This window comes from Lissotriton helveticus, chromosome 5_1 (genome assembly GCF_964261635.1).
Source record: "Lissotriton helveticus chromosome 5_1, aLisHel1.1, whole genome shotgun sequence".
NCBI lineage: Eukaryota > Metazoa > Chordata > Amphibia > Caudata > Salamandridae > Lissotriton > Lissotriton helveticus.
Window position 1 is genome coordinate 1,699,707,847 of NC_136065.1, and position 20,295 is coordinate 1,699,728,141.

The 20,295-nt window shown below is 46.6% G+C and overlaps 1 pseudogene; it reads right to left on the reverse strand.

Annotated features, from left to right (window-relative positions):
* LOC144752764 (protein adenylyltransferase SelO, mitochondrial pseudogene) overlaps positions 1-18,553 on the reverse strand; it is a 43,895-nt pseudogene extending 25,342 nt beyond the window's left edge.
* Positions 18,554-20,295: the final 1,742 nt, after the last annotated feature.

The following is a 20,295-nucleotide window of genomic DNA, read 5'->3' on the forward strand; positions in this document are numbered from 1 at the left end:
GCCCTGGCCCAGATACCACACGTATTGGTCTCATTCCACCCCAGGCACGTGAACCTGTATATCGCAATCGGAAGCACTACCATTCGATCAACGTGCAAGTGGTGTGCCTGGCTGACAACATCATCTCCCATGTGTATGCCAGATTTCCCGGGTCCGCCCATGACTCACACATCCTGCGGAGCAGCATTGTCCCCCAACTGATGGCTAATCTGCGTCCAGAACGTGCGTGGCTTGTAGGTGAGTGTGCTGTGAGGACAATTGTGTTGTATGTGTGGCATGGTGTTCCCACCAATCCTGGTAATGATATTTGTGTCTGTCATCCCCCCACCTAGGCGACTCTGCGTACCCAAACCGGCCGTGGCTGCTGAGCCCCATACGGAATCCTACTACCCCTGGTGAAATGCGTTATAATGATGCCCTAGGGAGGGAACGTCGAGTGGTGGAACGTACTTTTGGACTGCTGAAGTCTAGGTTTCGGTGCCTGGATAAAACCGGAGGGGCCCTGCCATACTCACCAGACAAAGTATTCCAAATCGTGATTGCCTGCTGCATGCTCCACAACCTGGCCTTGCGCAATAACATTGAAGTGATCATGGACCCTGAAGACCAACAGGTTGCTCCGCCTCCCATCCCACCCATGTCCACTGATGAGGATAGTGGGGAGGAAGAAGGTGTGGACCAGAGGCGTCAGCTCATTGATCGCTATTTTCCTTGAATGTGAGTAACTACCTCTTGTGCAGCTAGACAATGTGTGATGTATGTTTGTTGGTGATGTGTGGGTGTGGTGTGTCTATGCTGCCTGTTCTGGTATGTTCTGTTTGCAAATGTGTGTGGGAGATGGTGTACATGCAAAGCTCCCTGATGTGTGTCCTGCGATCAACTTAATTGGTGATGAGTGTCGTTTGTGGGATGTTGCAGTACAGTGTGTTGTGATGGGTGTGAATCACTTTCCTGACCTGTGCTTGTTGTTCTCTCATTATCCCTAGGTCACTCCCACAGAGGCATGATTCTCCAGAACATTGATCCCTGCACCTGGTAATGACAATTTATTAGACAAACATGTGATTAAAACATAGAGGTCACACAGCATAGAGTGTTTACGTGGTGTTTATTTACAGGTTGTGGATTGATGTTGGTGCATATTTACAAGTAGGTGTTGGGGGAAGTGAGAGTTGAAGGTCATGGCAGATGAAAACACCGTGGGGACACCACATTGTGTGATGTCCACCTAGTCCAACAGACGTGTGCCAATGCTTGGCATTGTGGGGCAGGATAGTTGACAGGGTGAATGGCAGCCTCAAGGAAGGGTGAAGTCAGTGGCGGCCCCTCTTCGAGCGGGTAGATGGTGCACTTCCACTGCTCTCAGCTGCATCCAGCCTCGGACGGCCCTCCGTCTTGGAGCCGGAGCGGAGACAGCTGTGGGGGCAGGTTGGTCAGGGGCCACCTCCCTGTCCGTGGCCTCAGGTGATGGTGGCGGTGCTGTTGGTGACCTGTCCCGCTGGGCACTTGGGGGAGGGGGTGGTGGTGTGGCACTCCCTCCACAGAGCAGTTTGCTGGTTCATGAGGTCCACAATTTGGCCAATGCGAGTGTCGATGGACCGCAACAGCTGGCTGCTCTCTTGCGAGGCTTGGTGGGCCCGATCGGACTGTGCCTGCGACCGCTCACAGGAGGCATTGACTCTGGCGATGGCTTCTAGGGTCTCGGCCCCAGGATGGGGTGGGTGTTGTTCCCGACCTCGCCTAGCAACTGCACTCCTGGTTGTGAGCTGTGGCCTCACCTGTGTCCTTTCCCGCACACTCTCCCTGCTAGTCTGGGATGTTGATGGCCCATCATCGGGCAATGGGTCAGGCAGGGTGGCACAGCCAGGAGTGGTGATGGTGGTGGTGGTGGTGGTGGTGGTAGCTGCACAGCTCACAATGGCAGGTGTTGGTGTAGTGACACAGGCCAAGGTGGTGGATTTTCAAAATTAATGCTGTGGACATGACATGTTTTTGGTAGCAACATTACAAATCACTATGGAATCAGGACATGGTTGTTGTTGTCATCATGTTGTTGTGGTTGACAGTATAGGGCAATATGGTGGCATGGAGGTGGGAAGGCACTACTTGGATATGTGTGGTCCTGTCCTGCTATTGGATGTTCCCCCGGAGAAGATGTCTATCTACCTGTCAGTTTGCAGGAGGAGATGCACTGGTCAGCAAATGGTGGGCGGAATCAATCTTGCTCTGGGGTGAGACATGGGTGCTGGTCTCTCACACCCCCCACCCACCTCTCTCACACCCCCCACCACCCTCCCTGTAGACATGGGGGCCTGTTGGGAGTTGTAGTGCTGGTCTCTAACACCCCCCACCCCCACCACCCTCCCTGTAGACATGGGGGCCTGTTAGGAGTTGTAGTGCTGGTCTCTAACACCCCCACCCCCCACCACCCTCCCTGTAGACATGGGGGCCTGTTGGGAGTTGTAGTGCTGGTCTCTGACACCCCCCACCCCCACCACCCTCCCTGTAGACATGGGGGCCTGTTGGGAGTTGTAGTGCCGGTCTCCGACACCCCCCAACCCCCACCACCCTCCCTGTAGACATGGGGGCCTATTGGGAGTTGTAGTGCTGGTCTCTAACACCCCCCACCCGCCACCACCCTCCCTGTAGACATGGGGGCCTGTTTGGAGTTGTAGTGCTGGTCTCTAACACCCCCCACCACCCTCCCTGTAGACATGGGGGCCTATTGGGAGTTGTAGTGCTGGTCTCTAACACCACCCTCCCTGTAGACATGGGGGCCTGTTGGAAGTTGTAGTGCTGGTCTCTCACACAACCCACACACCTCTCTCACACACTCCACCCACCTCTCTCCCACCCCCCACCACCCTCCCTGTAGACATGGGGGCCTGTTGGGAGTTGTAGTGGTGGTCTCTGTTACCCCCACCCCCCACCACCCTCCCTTTTGACATGGGGGCCTGTTGGGAGTTGTAGTGCTGGTCTCTCACACACCCACCCACTTCTCTCACACACCCCACCCACTTCTCTCACACACCCCACCCACCTCTCTCACCCCCCCACCCCCCACCCCCCTCCCTGTAGACATGGGGGCCTGTTGGGAGTTGTAGTGCTGGTCGCTAACACCCCCGCCACCCTCCCTGTAGACATGGGGGCCTGTTGGGAGTTGTAGTGCTGGTCTCTAACACCCCCAACCCACCACCACCCTCCCTGTAGACATGGGGGCCTCTTGGGAGTAGTGGTGCTGGCTGCTTTGACAACATGCAAGGCTGGGAATGTAGGAGGCAATATTTGTGTTTGGTCATGGTGGGTGCATTTGAGCCCAGGACTTCACATTTGGGTGACTATGTGGCACACATGCATGGATTGGAGCCAGGGAGATGTGTGTTGGCAGTTGTGCAAGGCAGACCATGGCAGTGTGATAGTGGTCATTGGTTTGCACTTACCAGCCTCTAGTCCCTCCTCGATTCCTTCCAGGCTCTCAGGGTGCAGTATGCCCAGCACCTTCTCCTCCCATTCTGCAAATGGTATGGGCTCCAGGGGAGTGCCGCCGCCAGTGTGGTGTGCCCGCAGGTGGTTCTTCGCCCTGATGCCTTTCACCCTTGCCTTGAGGTCGTGCCACCGCCTCTGGATCTCGTGTTTGGTGCGTGGCACGGTCCCTGACGCATTCACTCTGGTCACTATCCTGTCCCACATGTTGTTTTTGGTTGCCAAGGTGGTCTGCTGGACTAGGGTGCCGAAGAGATGTGGTTCGACACGGATGATTTCATCCACCATTACCTTCAACTCACTGTCTGTGAACTTGGAATTTTTCTTTGGTGCCATGGTGTGTGATGTGCAAGGTGTTGTTGGGGTGGGGTGGGTGGGATGTGCAGGTGTGTGGTGTGTAGGGATGGTGTTGTAGGGGTTGTGTGGTGGGTGTGTTTGTGTGCAGGTTGTATGTGTGTTTGTGTGTGTCTGCTGTTAGTGGTATTCTGGCTCTTGCTTGCAGCTATGCTGTGATGCAAAGGACTGTGGTAGTGGGAGGGATTCATTTTATACTCTGTGTGGTGGTGGTGTCCCAATGGTTGTTGCCAATCAGGTGTTCTGTGGGTGTGGTGATTTTGGTGCATTATTCGGTGCTTGGGGGGGTGTCATTGGGGTGTGTAGTTGCTGGGGGTGGGTGTTTCAGGTGGTTGGGTGTCCTGTTTAGTGTGTTTTCTATTTACTTCCGTCTGCCATTTTGTAATCGGTTTGACGGCAGGGATGGTGTTTGTGTGGTCCTTCCGCAGTCATGGTCCGTTTGGCGATGCATTGTTTCCACGGCGGTTGAGGACGGTGGTGAGTTCCGTTGGGATGGCGGCGTTATCCTAATCACGCGTCCGGACCCTCCGCAGGTATAGCGGCGGTTGGGCCTGTTCCCGCGGTCTTGTTCGTCCGCAGCGGAGGGTGTTTCTTTGGTACCGTCCGCTTACGGTGGTCTTTGGTGTGCTCCGTCCGCCGCGGACGGTGTTTGATGTGATCCGTCTGCCGCGGTCAGAGTTTCTTGACATAAATATCCTAATCGCAACCGCGGATTCTCCGCGGTGCGGTCGGGAGTGATTTTGCCGCGACCATGGCAGACGGAACCCGTTTCCGTCCGCCATCCTAATAGGCCCCATATTTTGGATTGTTTGAATCCATAATCTTCACACGCTCTGAATTCAGTGACTCAACATCATTAACACTGTTTTGTTCTCTCTTTAACCGTAAACTGTATTCCTGCAGCCATTCTTTCCAATGTGCTTTATTTTCATTAGACAGATCATCTGATGTTATCTGCTGCAATCCAGAGTACCGTTCTATACGTTCCAATTCCTTATTAATATTGGCTTTCATTCCAATTAAAGCAAATAGCTGTGGATTTGACTGTGCCATAGTATAAACAAAATGAGAGAGTAAAGGGATTTGATCCACCGGAGTGGACGGAAAAATACTCCTATTCCCCTGGGTTAGGTATCTTAATTTAACAAAAAGAGGAGTACCACCTGAAAAAATGCTCACAGAGCGATTTCGGCGGGATGGTTTATTTACAGAAAGAAGAGAGTACTTCTTTGTCTTTTAATAACCCCTCACTCACCGACCTGGTCGGTGACATGCTTCATCATCGGGGCCACCTCGATGACCGAATGCCACCAAGGTGTGCTACAACACCTGAAGTACAGTGGAGCTGGTATGTGAGTGATGAATGTAAGAAAAAGAAAGTCGGTGTGTTAAAAATTGTCCTGGTATGGCTTATTTTAGAAAAAAAAAAAATTCTTAAGACTACTGGACAATATTAAAATATGTGTGTAGATACAATAATAGGTATGATTATGACCAAGTGTATCTGAAAGATATGTGGAGGGTCTACATGTTTCAAACCGTAATTGGAATTACCGGTTTTTCTTCAGGACCAAAGCAAAGAAATGGGTGGTCAGGGTACGCTAACACCCTGCCATACCGTCATTCCTTTGTGCCTAAGTAACAAAATTCGCGTTACCCGGCAAAACAATGAACAAAAAATAACCCGGTGGTGGTTATCCTACAATAAAAAGACCTGTGGAGACAAAAGATATCAATCACAAGAAAAATCGTTACGTGCCTGCAACGTAGTGAAGTGACGAAATCTCATGTCTTTATGCTTCATGATTCATCCCACACTGAATTAATGCGGACTAGTACAGTGCATTAAATCTAGGGTGCAAAGTGCTGCTCAGATATATAAGAATTGAATATTCGCGTAAATCAGCCGGATTGGCTTCCTAGCACACCTATCAATGGTAGTGTGCTTCGTGAAAAAGATCATTTAATTAATCACACGCATCCCAAGGCTCTCGGTGCGTGACTATGCAGCAGTCACATCATTCTAGGTGAAAGGCATAACGAAGTGTTTTTATTCCCTCATGATTCAACACAGGACAATACACAGACAAACACAACAGTGAACACACAGTAGAAAGGCTTACTCCTAATGAGGGGTCATTGGGCAGCACGGGATTTAGAGGGAAGGGAGGCCTGTGTTCGAAGACATATTCTGCAAGGCAAAATGAAAAAAGGGGCGAGGCTGAGTACCTGGGTGGGTGCTCGAAAAGTTCGAGTAAAGACACGGAGGACTTCGCGTTTCCTCGTAATGCGGGGAGTGTTTACTTACAGTTTCGCAGGTCTGGTAAAGCATTGTACCTATCGAGCCCCTCCATGCGCCCGTAATGAGAGCGAGCGCTAAGCCGGCAATAAGACGGCCGCCATCGCAGTTGTGGTGGGCGTGGGGACCATGCGTGATGACGTCACACAGAGGGTTCAATACGGAAGCCTCACGGGGACAGTCCGTGAAGTTGCCATGGTAACGCCACCGTCAAATAGAACAACAGAGAGGCGGCGGCACTAGTATCTTTAGTATTAAGCACTAAGGGGCAATCAAGTGCGTAGCTGTTATCGGTACAAAGGGACAGAGGGCAAGTACTCCGTATGGGTGATAACCACAAAAAAGGGGAAATGGTATTACAGAGGAGCCCTTCACTTGGGGGCTGGTACAAAAAGCATTGCGCATAGCGCTGGGCTAATAACATTAGAAGGGAGACTGGTGGTATGTGATATTAAACATATCATAGGTGTGCTAGGAAGCCAATCCGGCTGATTTACGCGAATATTCAATTCTTATATATCTGAGCAGCACTTTGCACCCTAGATTTAATGCACTGTACTAGTCCGCATTAATTCAGTGTGGGATGAATCATGAAGCATTAAGACATGAGATTTCGTCACTTCACTACGTTGCAGGCACGTAACGATTTTTCTTGTGATTGATATCTTTTGTCTCCACAGGTCTTTTTATTGTAGGATAACCACCACCGGGTTATTTTTTGTTCATTGTTTTGCCGGGTAACGCGAATTTTGTTACTTAGGCACAAAGGAATGACGGTATGGCAGGGTGTTAGCGTACCCTGACCACCCATTTCTTTGCTTTGGTCCTGAAGAAAAACCGGTAATTCCAATTACGGTTTGAAACATGTAGACCCTCCACATATCTTTCAGATACACTTGGTCATAATCATACCTATTATTGTATCTACACACATATTTTAATATTGTCCAGTAGTCTTAAGAATAACAATTTTTCTAAAATAAGCCATACCAGGACAATTTTTAACACACCCACTTTCTTTTTCTTACATTCATCACTCACATACCAGCTCCACTGTACTTCAGGTGTTGTAGCACACCTTGGTGGCATTCGGCCATCGAGGTGGCCCCGATGATGAAGCATGTCATCGACCAGGTCGGTGAGTGAGGGGTTATTAAAAGACAAAGAAGGACTCTCTTCTTTCTGTAAATAAACCATCCCGCCGAAATCGCTCTGTGAGCATTTTTTCAGGTGGTACTCCTATTTTTGTTAAATTAAGATACCTAACCCAGGGGAATAGGAGTATTTTTCCGTCCACTCCGGTGGATCAAATCCCTTTACTCTCTCATTTTGTTTATACTATATCTTGGCAGCGCACAGCTGCGAGAGTTTTGTTGTCCTTCTTTGAACCTGTGACATTCCAACCTTCACACTCAACACACAGTATTCACCATGGGAGAAAATCAAGGCCTTTCATATTCCACAGAAGAGATTGACGCCATCATGGGCGAAATCTCTGGTTTTTCAGGCGCTAGTATCTCACAAACCATATCGCAGACAGGTGATTGGGAAAAGATGTCAGAGATGAAGAGGAATCGCATAAGAACCATTCTACACGGTACCATTTTAAAAGAATACTTAACAAATGACATGGCCCCGAAAGGCCTGCTGGTAACGAATGCCCCACGAATTTTCCTGAATGATGCCACCTTCAGAAAAGATTGGGCCCTAATAGCGTGGCATTGCACGCACGATTGGATTGTGCTCATCCTAAAAACAGCTCTGAGACTATCGGAGGCTATCCAGATTGAAATACAAAAAACTGAATCACATATTAAAACAAGTATCATTGGGTATAAAAGGAAACTTGACGAAATAAATAAAGAAATCAATGAATACAGTGAGAATCTGACCCAACAAAAAGTCACGAAATTTCAAAAAGACTTGAAAAGGTTTACCTTTAAAAATACCTATCCTTACTCAGACCCAGACTTTAAACCACCTGAGAAACCCACATCTGATTCGGATGCTTCAAGCAATTCATCGAATAGTAGCAATGGGTCAAATACCAGCGGTAACAAACAGCGAGGCAGAGGGGGGAGAAGGGGGCAAAATCTTTGGCCTATTTTCAATCCACCGATGTTTCAAGACCCCTACAATCAACCGCCACATTTCCCTATGTATGGGTGGCAACCTCTTTTCCAACTGCATTTCCAACCTCCCCCGTTTCACCAGAACCAATTTCGACCCCCTTTTTTTCACAGGGGCCGACGGGGAAGAGGAAAAAACAGACAATCCAACCAGGTACACTGGGAGGAGGACGAGCCAGTGAGCAATCGAACAAGGAGCAAAGCCGGGCCCAGCAACACGAGACCCTAGTGACGAACCTTTCCTCCAGACCATTATCAACTACAGAAGAGAGCGTCTTGAATAAAGGTCTAGGCTTTGTCCCCACAGCACGTGTGGATAAGTTCCAATTACATTGCGAGTTGGCAGGTTTTTTCAGAAAGCTAAGACTTAAATCCTTTTTTGAAAAACAGGGTCCACCTAGAGATAATGAGATTGAAAATGAAACTGGACTTAGAATAAAATCTACCTTTATGCCACCTCCACACACCACCCCTGTGGAACTGATTGCTTTTGAACAGGCTGTGTATAATGATGTTGAAAAAATGCAGACCTCTACCCAATTTCAAAATATGAGTAGAGCCGAAAACACAGCATTAAATGAATTGCGTGCCTGTGAGACCATCATAATATAACCTGCGGATAAAGGTGGGGGTCTGGTAGTTATGGATATAACTACTGATCGCGAGGAATGCCTCAGACTTCTCAGTGACAACAAAAATTACCAAATCCTGGATTCAGATCCAACCAATGAATTGAAAACAGAAATTGTGCAACTAGTGGAAACTGCAGAAGTAGCTGGCAAGATATCCAAACAGGAAGCAGACTATCTATGTACTACAGAAGAGAAAATCTCATACTTTTACATACTTCCTAAAATGCATAAGGGCAGGCTACCACCACCAGGACGCCCAATTGTATCAGGGATTGGATCTTTACTAGAACCTCTGTCTAGGTTTTGTGACTTCTTTTTAAAGACTATTGTTCAAAACACTGTTACCTATTTACAAGACACCAAGAGCCTACTAAATCTATTGCAGAATCTGGTGGTAGACGAGAATACTGTGTTACTAAGTTTCGACATTGAAAGTCTCTACACTAGTATACCTCAAGATGACACCATCCAAGTCCTTGAGAACACCCTGGAGAGTACCGAGTGGCCGCACAATACACCAAGAGCTTCCATCCTGGAATGTGCAAGAATGGCTTTGAAATGCAATTACTTCGAATTTGAAGGTACTCTCTATCTACACATCAATGGGAAGTGTTTTTGCGCCAAGCGTAGCCGGACTATACGTCCACGACTTTGAACAGAAATTCATCCTTAATGACACTAACCCCTTTCGTGAAAATTGGACTTTCTGGAAACGTTATATCGACGACGTCCTAGCAATTTGGCAAGGACCCACCAAACGATTGGATCAATTCATCTCTTGGATTAACACCTGTGATGGCAACCTAAGATTCACTAACTGCTATGACAGAGAAAAAATTGTGTTCCTGGATGTGGTGATTAGCAAAGAGAACAACCGACTAGAGACACGAACTCATTACAAACCAACTGCAAAAAACAATCTGTTAAGGTTTGAGAGTTTCCACCCTCGTCCACTTAGGGAAAATCTACCATATGGACAATTCCTTAGATTAAGAAGGAACTGTAGTAAACTATCTGAATACAAGGAACAAGCCAATGATTTATCGGAGAAACTGCAAAAACGTGGATACCCAAACAAGATTGTAAACAAATGTCAAAAGAGGGCCAGGAATCAGCCTAGGGAGGCACTCCTTGAAAAAAGAACTAATGCCAACAACTCTATACCATTGACATGCGTAACCACTTATAACGCAGTATCTAATCAGGTGACAAGGAGCATAAATAAACACTGGGCGATCATAAATTCTGGAAATCTACACTGGGAGAAACCCCTTTTTTCCTTCAAGAAGTCTCACAGTCTAAAGGACACCCTGGTAAAAACCAGGCCCAAAACAAAGACTGTTTCTGCCAACCAATCGATCACCGGGATTTTGGGCCTGCCCAATGTGACTGGACACTATCGCTGTGGAAATTGCTGCATCTGCCACCTGACGAGAAACACAAAAAACACTGGACCTTGAACCAGGAAAAGTATGGAGGCAAATTGCTCACACAAACTGCAACAGCAATAATGTGATTTATTTGATTGAATGTATTTGCAAAAAACAATACGTAGGAATGACTACCCGTAAGTTCAAGCAACGTATCTGCGAACACCGCAGTACCATCCGCTGCAAAAAAAGTGCGACCAGACTGACGGACCACTTTATAGAGAAGAACCATACACCTAATGACATGATATGGACTATCATTGAACAACTACCTCCTGGGCCAAACCTACAGAAACGTCTTTATGAGAAAGAACAAAGATGGGTCTATAGACTATCTACCCATATCAATGGTCTGAATGATACTATACAGTGGGCAAACGTTCTGTGATGTTCCTGCTCTCAGCTATAAACAATATTACCTCTGCACCTAGGCTTATCATACACCGTGGGTTGATAGGTCACAAGTCTGCTGTCCAACTACTTCCCCTTAGGACTGTGTCATAATCTCTGATATGTTTAATATCACATACCATCAGTTTACTGTCCAACTATTTCCCCCTGGGATTCTGATATGTTTAATATCACATACCACCAGTCTCCCTTCTAATGTTATTAGCCCAGCGCTATGCGCAATGCTTTTTGTACCAGCCCCCAAGTGAAGGGCTCCTCTGTAATACCATTTCCCCTTTTTTGTGGTTATCACCCATACGGAGTACTTGCCCTCTGTCCCTTTGTACCGATAACAGCTACGCACTTGATTGCCCCTTAGTGCCTAATACTAAAGATACTAGTGACGCCGCCTCTCTGTTGTTCTATTTGACGGCGGCGTTACTATGGCAACTTCACGGACTGTCCCCGTGAGGCTTCCGTATTGAACCCTCTGTGTGACGTCATCACGCATGGTCCACCACGCCCACCACAACTGCGATGGCGGCCGTCTTATTGCCGGCTTAGCGCTCGCTCTCATTACGGGCGCATGGAGGGGCTCGATAGGTACAATGCTTTACCAGACCTGCGAAACTGTAAGTAAACACTCCCCGCATTACGAGGAAACGCGAAGTCCTCCGTTTCTTTACTCGAACTTTTCGAGCACCCACTCAGGTACTCAGCCTCGCCCCTTTTTAGGGCTCGCCTGCTGATGCGCTTCTGCGCACAGCTGGCGAAGCTCTATTATGGCTTATCCAGTGTTTAACAACACTGGCGATTCCTTGAAGTGCATGTGCTTTTTAGGTGATTGCGCAAGCGCAAGCCCTAAAAAGCGCGTGCACAATGCCACCAGCCGCCTGCCTGCCTGCCTCGCATTACCACTTCAAAGGCAGCCCTCCCAGCGCATTTCTCACCCCCTAATTATTCATGGCCGCCCGGCCGTACTTTCAGTTTCACGGCCTGGTGTCTCCTTTTAAAACTTGTTAAACTTGTTTTACAGGACCTTCCCCCAACGCCTGCCCCCCATCCCCGTCCTTATCCTCCAGTCCACGGGCAAAACAGCAGACAGGGCACTCCAGCGCTCCAGCCCGGAGCCCAGGAGCCGAGGCTGCAGCCCCTTCCTTTTCTTGTTTTAATTGTTTATTTTCGGCCCGGCCGCGCTGCCAATGCTCGTTTGCAAATGCCTTTGCCCTTCATCAAGGAACAGATCTTCGACCCAAATGTATTTACTGACTGCCTGAACTCTGCAGTCACTTTCCACGTCCCTTCATTATAAAGGGAATCTCAGCCTCCCTCCGTCTTCATTTCACTCGCATGAATATGCATTTCAGGCCAGACATGCCAACCCAACGTCCAGGGAAAGTATGTAAATGCATTAATTTGTCTCACACGGAAGCTCGATGAGTGGATAATTTAGGGCAGCCAAAACAAAAATATTCTTTATGCGACACTGCAGATAACTAGTAGACCCAAACAGATTTGACCATCTGCGTGAATGTCTTTGAATCCTACCTAATTACACGGTATGCCTACAGGTAGAACGGTAAACGTACAGCGAGCACTCCCAAATTATGCACACCTAAACATTCCAGGTACTGTGATGGTTCTCTATATAAATGAGAAATAAACAATACCTTGGTGGCAAAAGGCCTGTCTCAACGGCCATTGCCAAGCAGTCATATAGAAAGGAGATCCTTTTAGGGCTGTGCTGGCCATGTATTAATCTCACAATCCACTGGAAAAACTGTTCATGAGAATTCTAGAAAAGAACAAGGGTATTTTTTTTTCAAGTGCATTCTTTCTTTTGAAGGAAAGCAGCCTCTAGTACATTCTAGAACGTGTCATGCGTGGTATTTCTTCACCAGCTGCCCTTTATAAACCATGGTCTGCCCATGTGACATAAAATGTCCTCGATGATTAACTTTCCTGTGTGTGTGGAGGGGGTGGGGACTAAAGCAACGGAGCAATGCTGATACCTGGAAAGGTTTATTTATAAGACCCGATGCTTGAAATTGAATGTGCTCTTCGCTATGGAACCGATGCAGCGATTGCGGGTGCTGGAGAAACATGGTCAGGTTTTTTATCAGCCTCAACATCAGTCTGGGATCCCATTTTTAATTGGCTTGTTTTTGCAGTTTTATATAGTGCAAATTCGACTCTACGGTATCAGAGCGCTTTACATGAGCGCCAGTTGCATTACAGATGGACACGTACATTTTTTGGCATGGAGATTTGCCAGGAATCCGAGGATGCAGAGCCTCACGCTCAGAATCAAACCCGGCTCCCTAGCTTCAACGTCTGCTGCTGTGGCCGTTAGGCCACATCCTCTCCCGCAACATCCTGGTAAACAGAAAATGTGATTCCGTGTCATGCTCGGAAGCGAGAATTATGCTAATCTTTCTTCACTGTATTCATTACAGCAGCTTGCAAACCAACATTAAGTACCACCTTTCCTATGAACCTAAAGGAGAGGAAACCGGAAAAATTAAACCAATCACAGTCCACCAATGTCCTTATAATCCAGTGTTCCTCTCTATGCCCTTTCTTTCTTTGCTGCTCCAGCAGCCTTCTGATATGTGCCACTGTGTTATTTAATGATTTTTATTGCATGGATGTGTATTATTCACTGCTTGTTTTATTTATCAGGCGTGCTTGCTAGGTTTCTGTAATGAATCTGTAAATAGAATCCTTTTTGCTCTTTTCTCCAACTTTGTTTCAGGGTTGGAGGAAAATAGGATAGCTTAAGTAAGAAATGAGCGCAGTAAAAGTTACAATAAAAAAACGTCAATGGGTGTGGGTGCTCTGCCACACATTTCACGACGCAGGATTTCCTGCTGTGCTTGCCGCGCTGCGGGAGTGTGAGGTTCACAATGGGGCGGCGTGGAGTGCACATTTCCTTGTGTTTGTCTGCACACTCCCGTGTCTGCCCCCAGGCCGTGCGCATCATTATGGGAGGTGTAGGAGGGACCCTCTAATACTGCGGAGCCCCGTGCTGTAATCTGCAGGTTCAAGCTGGAGTTTGTATGTGATGGCATTAATGGTCATCGTGTCTGTTGCGCAGCACTGCCGCTTGTTGCTCGGTCAGGTGTGAATGCCAGCAACAAAGCTCCACGCTCTCACGTGTTTCTAAAGGTGATTTACGAGTAACCCGCAGCTCATTAGTTTCAAACTGGGTAAATTAGCTCAGTGGGGAAGAGCCTGTGCGTCACATCATTCCTACAAGTCCGGTCTATTGGCTTTGTCAGTGATTGTTAGTTGCATAAAATAAATAAGCAGCAACTGTTGCTTGTTTATATTTATGTTCGGTTTTAATTGCTGCTAGGGTTGCTTTGAGTTTACACTGAAGAGCTGAGTGCTGGCATGGAGGAGTAAGGTCAGTCAACGGCCAGGTTAAGTTTGGCCAAGGACTATCTCAGGTTGTTAGAGCTGGGAAGAGCCAGTGACGTCAGGCTCATGGTCCTGTGCGTGTTCATCACCATCCATAATTCTCTAGCAGTCAGCGCCCACCCGAGCCTTGTTCACATCTGGTATTATTTGTTACTGCTACCTCTTTCACACGCACGCACACATACATTCACAGCAAGATTTTTCTGCTTTTTAAACGCTCGCTGCTGACATCTGCAGTTATGTAATAAAGGTGATCAATTCACATCCTGGCAGGACCAACTCACACTTCCAGCTTCTAAGGTGGATGAATTGAGTACTGTTACATTGGGTAATAGTAGTTCCTTTTAATTGTGTGGTAAGTGCGGCTCTGGCCAAAATAGACTGCCATGTTAATGCATGCATGCAACACATAGAGCCAGTGGTTCAACGGCTCCGGCTGAGGGGGGATAAATATATCACTTTGTATGCAGACTAATTACTGAGATTAATGCGCATCAGTAAAAACGGAGGCCTGCGGTCGGCCAATTCTCATCACATTATCTGCCTCTCTCGTCATCCCGTCACTGTATATTGCCTGGAATGTGGCTCGCACAAAGCCTCCCTTTACCTGGGGAATGCTTCTGAGGAGCACGCTGCTGTAGTATCCTGTGTTTCCCTTTAAATGTTTCGTTCTTGCATTATTGCATTTCCTGTGTATCCTTTTAAATGCTGGTGTTCTGTGTTCTACAGTGCACTTTTAGAATGCTGGAATGTACCTAGGCCCATTCTACCACCTGACACTGAAGTACTAGGTTGTGCTTTTCTTCTTTGATTAAAGCTACCACTTAATCATTCTTCTAGTGGTATTATTGAATGAAAGAGAATACTACCCACAGCAGAAAATCTATAACTCACTCTATCTGTCTATCTATTTCACTCAATCTATCGCCATCACTCTATCTAGCTATCTATCGATCGCCCTCACTCTATCTGTCTATCTATCTATCGCCCTCACTCTATCTAGCTATCGCCCTCCCTCCCTTTATCTATCGCCTTCACTCTATCTATCGCCCTCACTCTATCTATCACCCTTTATCTATCTCCGTATCTCTATCTATCTATCTATCTATCTATCTATCTATCTATCTATCTATCTATCTATCTATCTATCTATCTATCTATCTATCTATCTATCTATCTATCTATCTCCCTCACTCTATCTATCGCCCTCACTCTATCTATCGCATCACCACAGCATCACTCAGGGGCATCACAACATCACTATGCGCTACCACAGCATCACTGAACACCACAGCATCACTCGCCGCAACCACATCACGCAGCGCCACCACAGAATCAATCTGTGCAGCCATTCAACAACAACTGGTTCAAATATGTTCTCTCAGTGTTTCAAGCTTTATTACAAATGTCACAAAAAGATGTTAATATTTCACTTCTGTTCTTGGATTTTCGTCACAATAAAATACACTGAACATAATATTCACAAAAGTTATTTACAAATGTTTAAGCTATTGCCTTTATACATTACAATAACTTTTATATAAGTATTAATTATTTAAAAAAATTAAAAGCCATTGTTATTTGTAATATCAATACATCTAAGTCACGTAAATACAAAACATGTTGCATTACAAATGCTATAGGTGTTTGCGAAAGTTATAACTATTGGCATTGTAAATGACAAAGCTATTAATTTAGCTATTTTAAAAAATAACACATAAATAAAAAAAAAATTATTTATAAGACCAATAGCTCAAAATTTCCTAATGCGAGCCCTATTGCATTTCCAATGCTTGTTTCATTTTGCCTTGCAGAATATGTCTTCGAACACAGGCCTCCCTTCCCTCTAAATCCCGTGCTGCCCAATGACCCCTCATTAGGAGTACGCCTTTCTACTGTGTGTTCACTGTTGTGTTTGTCTGTGTATTGTCCTGTGTTGAATCATGAGGGAATAAAAACACTTCGTTATGCCTTTCACCTAGAATGATGTGACTGCTGCATAGTCACGCACCGAGAGCCTTGGGATGCGTTTGATTAATTAAATGATCTTTTTCACCAAGCACACTACCATTGATAGGTGTGCTAGGAAGCCAATCCGGCTGATTTACGCGAATATTCAATTCTTATATATCTGAGCAGCACTTTGCACCCTAGATTTAATGCACTGTACTAGTCCGCATTAATTCAGTGTGGGATGAATCATGAAGCATAAAGACATGAGATTTCGTCACTTCACTACGTTGCAGGCACGTAACGATTTTTCTTGTGATTGATATCTTTTGTCTCCACAGGTCTTTTTATTGTAGGATAACCACCACCGGGTTATTTTTTGTTCATTGTTTTGCCGGGTAACGCGAATTTTGTTACTTAGGCACAAAGGAATGACGGTATGGCAGGGTGTTAGCGTACCCTGACCACCCATTTCTTTGCTTTGGTCCGGAAGAAAAACCGGTAATTCCAATTACGGTTTGAAACATGTAGACCCTCCACATATCTTTCAGATACACTTGGTCATAATCATACCTATTATTGTATCTACACACATATTTTAATATTGTCCAGTAGTCTTAAGAACAAAACATTTTTTCTAAAATAAGCCATACCAGGACAATTTTTAACACACCAACTTTCTTTTTCTTACATTCATCACTCACATACCAGCTCCACTGTACTTCAGGTGTTGTAGCACACCTTGGTGGCATTCGGCCATCGAGGTGGCCTCGATGATGAAGCATGTCACCGACCAGGTCGGCGAGTGAGGGGTTATTAAAAGACAAAGAAGGACTCTCTTCTTTCTGTAAATAAACCATCCCGCCGAAATCGCTCTGTGAGCATTTTTTCAGGTGGTACTCCTCTTTTTGTTAAATTAAGATTTGACTGTGCCAACATGAGCATCATGGAAAGTTGCCTCGGATCCATCTTTGGTTTGAAAACCACTTTTAATTCTTCGATAGATGCACATTGCTCAACTATCTTTGGCAAGACGTTATCTAGCTCTGTAGGATCTGATGCTCCAGAGAACGAGCTCAACAAACGGAAAGAGTTTGTAAAGTCTGCACCTGTACATTCCATGGTTTGTAAGAAGTCGGATACCAATTTTTTGTCATCTTCTAATTCCAAATGTACAAGGCCTAGTTTTTTCCTCATCTTCTGCAAGTAATGACTCTCATAAGTTGCATCAAACTCCTCTTCGAGGATAGTTTCGCTCATCTCCAGGGGCAGTTCAGGAACCAAAGCCTCTGCAAGCTTAGCCAGATTCCACTTGCAAATTTCCGGCTGTTTATTGTAAGCATAGCGTCCCATATTATCAGAGCCGTTGCAAATGTGATCAGGGTCATATCTGTCCATAAAGCCAAAGGGGCCATAATCAATCGTAAGTCCTACTATGCTCATATTATCTGTATTGAACACCCCGTGGCAAAATCCAACACACTGCCATTCTGCAACCAGCCTTGCTGTCCGTTGAGTGATCTCTCGAAAAAAGGCAGAATTCCTTTTAACTGTGTCGCTGGGGTAAGTTTCCTGTATTTCTGGATAGAAGGTGCCAATCACATAGTCAAGCATTTCCACTCGAATATTATTTTGATTAACACTGGGGCCCGTTCGCCCTGTCAGTTCATCTGTTGGTTTAAAAATTTCAAAAGAGCCAAACCTTATAAACGTTGAAGCTATGCGCAGGACAACTGTGCATTTCTCCTGCTTTGGATTGCCATCATAGAATACATCTCGGACAACAGTGAAATCAGAGGTGACACATGACCCAGCCCTTGTTGTGGGTATGCCCAAGTGGAACATTGCTTCGCTGCAAAGAAACTCTCTAATACTCGATCTCAGAACCTTGCGCCCATCTGCTTGCCTGAAGGAAGGGGTTAGTCCGGCGCCCTTGAGCTGGATCTCCCAGCGATCCCCTTGGGGGCCCAGCACCTCTCCCAGGTACATGGCAGCGCTGCCCCCCAGCTGCCCAGCAAAGCTCCCAAACTGGTGTCCGCAGTAACAGTGAGCAGCAGGCTCGGCATCGGGCAGCAGGCGGCACCCGCTCAAGTAAAGGGCAGCCTCCAGCCCCAGCAGCCCCAGGGCGGGCGCCGAGAGCGCCACCACCTGCGGCCGCTCCAGAGGGGATGGCCACACCCGCGAAAAGCAGGCCCCGCAGACCTGGCGTGGCCGGGACGCCTCCTCTCCCTTGCCGGAGCCTGGCTCCACCGGCAGAGCGCGCAGGGCCAGGTTATCGAAGCGGAGAGAGGCAAAGGAGCCCCCTGCCTCTGCCGCTCGCTGCATGACTGCCCCCAGCGAGGCCCTCTCACGGACACCTGCGGGAAGCCCACTGCTGGAGAGACGGCCGCCCCCAGCTGAGGCAGCAGATGCCCGGCACCAGAGCAGCCGTGGGAAACCCAGAGCCAGGAGAGCTGCTGCCATACAGAGCATTCATTCATACTGTGTGAGTCTATTGATGAAGTTGTAGGACGCTATTGTTCAGGTTAAACCCTCCTTCTGCACCCAGGACTAGAACTAGGTAAAGGTTCAATCCAGGCTTGTTACTGTGTGGTGTAGGGGAGGAAATGTAGGTGAAGGTGTATGATATTACCCGGGCCTATATTAGGGTACTTATATGGAACATAACACCCACTCCTCTTCCGAATAGTCAATAATAATAAAATGCTGGCGAACTACTATTTTTACTAGGTTGCAGCGCATAAAACAATCAGTGAGCCTCGTAAAAACATTTTCTCTAAAATCATTAAAAAAATAGTCTTAGAGAAGACATCTTTTTTCTCTGAAAATTCATTTTTGGAATTGTTACTTAAGCCAAAGTCCTAGATGAGTTTGTGTATATAAGTTGAACCACTATGAGCATCAGACGACCATGCTTTTCTAGCGAAATTGTCAATTTTAGGAAATGCTCCAAATTTAGTTGAGTTTTGAAACCAAAAAGGAAAAGTCAGAATTCTTTCCCAGCACACAATGAGCCAATTATAGATTAGGTGTCCTGGCTGGGAGACGCAATATCATTGTTTCTTGCTGCTTCAGAGGACGTTCCCTGTTACACCTCGCAGAGTAAGTCGAAGGAGCACAGATGATATTCAGAACTGCCAATAGCTGGTGCAGAGGTAGATGGTGCTGTAGTCGATACCTGAGTGCTAGAGGAAGAGCTGATGCTAAACCTAGTTGTAGCAAAAGGCACCTTCGGGTTCTCGAGGAATGCAGCATCAATAGAGGAATACGCTGGGGACATTGCCGTGCATGGGACCTCACGGATTCCAGCCTAGTATTCAAGTCCGTAGGCATGTCCGATGCAAGTGTCAGACAGAGATCCAACGCGCATTCTTCTCCGCAAAACAAGCACCGAAGAACAGGTAAGATGCAGTCCATCCAGACTGGTCTAAAAGATAGGAACGAAGAGGCACTCAGTTCCCGTAGGTGAGGTGTGCCCAGATGTTGTACCATGCGCTCACAGTATTTCCGCTCCAGGAGTGCTTTTGCCATCTCTTTGGTGATTGGGCCATCCATTGCGTAGTAGAAAAAAAACAATCAGGATTCCTGCTATTGAGAGCAGGATCAGCGGAAGACCTCAAAAATGCTTCCCAATACGGAGTGTAGAAAATGTGGAATAACTCAAAGGATTGTCTGAAAGGTGCTTAAAAATCCTGACCCTATGGTCTTAAATAGGTGTACAATACCACTCGTATCAGACATATTAAAGATACGACCCACCATTTCTGCGAAATGAAAGGGGCAGTTTGTACGTATAAGTGCCTGTATCTCAGGCGAGGTCCTTGCGATTTGAAGATCAAAGGTCTCTCGACGGAGGTTAAGGGTACTGTTGTACTAGAAATCCTCAAACTCCTTCTCAGGGGTCTTACCAATAAGTAGTCCATTCAAAAGCAGCAAAGAAATCAACAGAGAATCTGAAATATGAAAAGACATCTTTATTACAATTAATTGTGAGGCTACGTCGCCCAGTCACAACTAAAGCAACTGAATGAGGCAGCCTCCTGAATGGTCTCAGCACAGACCTTTTATACCATTTATTATGCCCTAGGCACACATTTTCTCTTTGAAGTACATTATTGTTGGTCACTCCCAGGACATGCACACAAAGCACTGTATGATGACAAACCCACTTTCAAGATAAGTCCAGGCCATAAACAATGTCCACA